The following is a 5,270-nucleotide window of genomic DNA, read 5'->3' on the forward strand; positions in this document are numbered from 1 at the left end:
ACACACTCATAAAATATATAAATATTATTTAGCATTTAATTCCATTAACAACACTTATTTTACAAAAATAAATGCATGCTGTCAAACTATGGAACCCTTCACACAAATACTCCTTATCTACTACCTTAAAAATTCATGTCTCTATGACGCAGACTTCAGGGTATGGAAAACTTAATTAGCATGACATGCCTTGATATGCGAATTCTAAAGTTGCTGGAGGGCTCAGAGAAAAGCTTAAAGATGTATTGACGTCACTACACCAATTATCTGTTAAATTTCTTAGCACAGCAAGAATCAAAAGGAGATAAAAGGGAAGGGAGATAGAAGAAAAGCCAGAGAGATTACTGAAGAGCTGGGAAAAAAAGGAACAGCAAGTCAGCTTACAACCAGGAGAGTAAATATATTGCTTTTCACAGTTTATACTCCAATAATTACAGGACCATTAAAATTAATGCAAAACAAGGGACACGTTTTGCCCTGTGCTACCACGTTATAGTCATCCTCCCCAAATTAGGTCCTTACTGAATGTATTTATCTCAGGTTTCATTTTCCATATCAATAATTATTTTCTTGTGCATATAGGAGAGAATCTTGTTTTTAGCAAAATATCCTTTCTGGAGAAACTAAGAACTCCCATGTGACCATATAAAAATGAATATTGTGAAATTGCTTATTCAGTCAGAAATATATTTTGAGATTTACCTAGCTTGAAACTTTCATTTTAAGTGACCTTGTCCAGTTATTTGGGTATTTGATATTTTCCACATCGCTTATTAATGTGACAAAGGATAAAAACAAGTGTGCATTTCTTTGGGGTTAAAAAAAATCTATGTGCATATTGCACTTGATAGGGTTGAAATCACTTCAGCGAGGTTTTTTAACACTTTACAAAACATCAGAGTTTTGTTTTGAACCTAGGGATAGAAAGATCCCTAATCAATCTATGATCAGCATTTTTCATGCCCATCTCAACTTGACCCAATCCCCATTGCTTCTTATGTATTTGTTTGCTCATTTGTTCATTTATCACCTATTCATCTGTCAACAAATACAGCTATTGAGGGCCCACTATCACAGAATCTGGAGCTCCATTGTTATACTATGTCTTCCTTGTTAATTGTGATCTTACTTTATTTATTTTTTTATTACCACTTTGTATCTCTTCAGTGCTTTACATGGTCAAATAATAGGCCCTACTAGGGCTGTTAGACAACAAATATTTTAAAACATTGATAGTGTGTTGAATGTAAGCTGCATGATGGACATCAGCTCAAATCATTGTCCTCGCTTAATAACACTTTATCATCTAAAGTTCGGATTAACCTATTAATAAGGGATGTTCAAGTCCTAAATTTCATCGGGGAAAATATACATTTTGCTTCCTTTTAAACTAATTTTTAGAAAAATTTCTTCTAGGTCATATACTTTTTAAAAGATGGGATGGAATAAGTAAGGATCTTCCTTATTTGGAAAATTATTTTAAAAATAGGAAAGGGGGAAGCAAAATTTGTTCATTTGAAGTGGAATATCCCATGTTATAGTATTCTTTGTACCTTTAAAATTTTTTTTAATTAGAAAAATTTAAATTTAAATAGAAAAATGTTAAATTTCTTAGCACAGCAAGAATCAAAAGGAGATAAAAGGGAAGGGAGATAGAAGAAAAGCCAGAGGGATTACTGAAGAGCTAGGGAAAAAATGAACAGCAAGTCAGCTTACAACCAGGAGAGTAAATATAGATGTACTTTTTTTTTTTTTTCCTAAAAAAATGATCCTCATAGCAAAATTCATGGAGGTAGGACTATAACACCCTCATTGTAAAGGGCAGGATTGTGAGAGAGACGATGTTGAACCGGAGCTAGAGACTGGTCTGCCAGCTGAGAGCTTGAACAGGGGAGGGGGCCTAAGGAGGTGACCTTGTGGACTGTTCTATGCTACGAACCACAACCCCCCACATTTCCCCCCCCCATTTTTAATGGTATGAGACATTTCTGATTTGAAGGTCACTGCATTTGTGAGGAGACATGGAGGTATTAAGGATACAGTTCCTTCAAGCTGCAGGATAGAGTGACAAGAGAAGCTGGGGCCTGAGGTGAGCAGCTGGGAGCAGCGGGAAGGAATAAGAAATGGAGATGCCAGAGGGTTCTGAGCTAACACCGAGCAAAGAGACAGAGCTTCAAAGGGTCATTTGTAGCAGACACACGCTTTGCAGAGCGTGAGAGAGGAGATGGATTCTTCCAGTTCTTGAGTTCCTACCAGCACCCCTCACCCTTTCCCGGTTTTCACTGTTTCAGGGAATGAGCAGTTAGGTGTGATGTGTGTATTGCAGGTAAGGAAAATGGAGGACACGGGGGGCCTGGAAAGAATTTGGGATATGAGTTAAGAAGCCAGTTACATTAAGAACAAATTGTCATCTCTCTGGAGTAGGCCAATGGTTGGTTGGCCTGCCAGATCATTCACTACTGATCACGCCAGACACTGATCACTCAGTGAACAAAAAAGTCCAAATCCCTCAATAACGTTGTTTTGTTGTTGTTGTTGTTTTCATGCCCTTGCCCTGGAAAAGAACGAGCCTCAGCTTCACAACTAATTTGCAAAATATAATTGTCTCTTTTCTTTATAATATCTTCAAGTAACTAGCCTTGGAGAGATGAAAACAATCTAAACTGGGAACAAAGAACTCTCCGCTTGCAAAGGTTTTCATTTTCAGCTGAGAGCATTAGTCTCAGGAGACAGAAAAATCATCTGTGGTTATGGGTTCCACCTACACACTGCCATCAAATTCATTTTCCTCAAGCTCAGGGTTGAATACATGATTTCTCTATTCAAATTTCTTTCATTGCCAAAAGCAGTATCCAACCCCCCTCCCCCCCCAAAAATTCTCAAAATTATCTTGGTATTTCTTGAGAAAAGGAACTCCAAGATTAAATAAGTTTAGGAAATGAATTAAGCAAAATTTCTTACTGCTGAACTTTAAAAAAAAACCCGAAGCATTAATTTCCAAGGTGTGGGGCATTTCTGAAACTTTTTAAATCAAGATAGTCCCTTACCCTTATTCCCCTCCAACCACCATTACCCACCTTCCCTCTCAAAAGCCCACCTAGAACTTTTCATGGAATTAGAATCCCATGGGACAGTTTGGGAATCCCCGACCAACCCTACAAAGAGCCTGGATGCTGAAATCAGACCTGAGCGTAAGTCCCTGTGTTACTACTTACAAACTGAGTGATATTAAAACCACCACCACCACTTAATTTTTCATATGTCTGTTTGCTTATTGGTAGAATGAGCTAATAACCTTCCCAGAGTTGTGAAGACTGAGTTAACACTCTTAGGATTTAGACCTTAACTTGCTTTTCCAGCTTCATGAAGGAAGCAGGAGCGAGAGAGTGGAGGACCCTCCAAACCGTAAGTCATTGCAAATGATGGGAAGGTTTTAAACAGGAATGAGTGGTTTGAATTCCCCTGCCTTTGCTAGGGCAGCTGGTAATACTCCCAAGGCTCATTCTGCCTTGCCCTTATCTTAACACTTATAAATCCTACTTATCACTCATGGTCCTGCTCAAAAGACTCTTTCTCAACCATGTCCTCATGCACACCGTCACTGGCAGTTTGCAGTAATCTCCTCATGTAAACTCTAGAGCCTTTTTTCTTTAGCACTTACCACTCACTACCTACAGATCAGAGTTATTTATGTGCTGCTGTGTTTATTTCCCTAGCTAGCATCCTTCTAGGGTAGGGTCCACATCTTATCCCATGTTTGTCACTTTAGAGTTCACAAAGGGGCTTTCTAATTACAACATCACTGTACATAAATATAGAGTTGATTTTCTCCCAAGTTAGCAAAAATCTGTTAGTTTAGAGCTCTTTCCAAAAGTAAATTCTATGAGAGCATCATCTGCTGCCCTCCTGTGTTTGACACAAATATAATTTTAGATCAGAACAAAAAAGAATAACTGGCTCAATTAAATTTATTTGGACTAATTTTGTTTACTTTCAGGTCCTTAAATCAATTTTTCCCCCACACAAATTAATAGTCTTCCCATTAAAATCATCTTCATTTAAAATATTTCAAGTTATATGTTTACTTAGTTATATAAGAACTTTCATATTGGTCTGATATTCCTTTAGTATAATTTACTAAACTTTTAATATTTCTATTTTTATCTGAGACAATAACTGATTTCAACTTATTCTAATATGATTTTTACATATTTTTACATTTGGGCAACAGAATATATAAGACTTTGTACTTCAGAACTGGAAAGACCTGGTTCAAATCCTGGCTTAGTCACATAGTAATCGTGTGATCTTGAGCAAATTACTTTTCTGTACATATAGCATTTGTAAAACAAAGTTAATACCTCCCAAACATCACATAAGATAAACACGTAGCACACCATAAAAGCTATCAATGTTACCTAGTATTACTACTTAGGAAGCATGTTTTGAAATATATCTTTTCTCTGGTATTACCTATTTTGGTGAAGATGAAGACTGCCTAAGAACATGAATTAGCATGGGCCCAGCATAGTCTCTGGATTAAGTTCAGGTAATAAAACAGACCAAAATCCTTGCCTTTGTGAAACATAACAATATAAATCCTAGCCAGTCCATGGGGGTCTTTCTCTAAGATACCAACTTCCTTTCAAAGTCTTGCAGTTCTTAACTGTCCATGTTTCTCTCTTGATTCTTTATATGAGCGGCCCCATACTGTATATCCAGTGCCTTCCTCTCTATCTCCAGTGCAGGTGGTAATCTCTCCTAGTCTACTGCTGCAGCCCCCAGTCAGGGACAGGGGCTCACTGTCATACTAAGGAAAACAGACAGTACACTAAAACCTCAAAATAATGGACTAATTGAGATCAGGGAGTGCCTGTTAAAGCTGAAAGTCCGTTATAGAACAAAGTGGTTTATCCACATGCGTCTGTTAAAAAATTGACAAATTAGTTTACCTGTTTTTACTTATGTAGACACATTTGTGTACTTAAAATTATGAACTGTAATTTTAAATTTATACTGAATGATTCTAGTAAATGCGTGCATTCATCAGTCACCACCATGAGTAAACAAATGCAGTGGCTGGGGTGTGGCTTAGCACATCAGAAAACCAGCCTGCACGTTGGTGAAATTGCTAAATAAAGTCATGCCACAAGACAGCAGAACCAATTACCGCAAGTGATGCGGCATGATCGTTCCCCAAACATTATGGGTGGTGACTCTTGGATTTCAATATAGACTATAGTTGTAGATATGTAATCTTTTTTTATGTC

This window comes from Miniopterus natalensis, chromosome 5 (genome assembly GCF_054644295.1).
Source record: "Miniopterus natalensis isolate mMinNat1 chromosome 5, mMinNat1.hap1, whole genome shotgun sequence".
NCBI lineage: Eukaryota > Metazoa > Chordata > Mammalia > Chiroptera > Miniopteridae > Miniopterus > Miniopterus natalensis.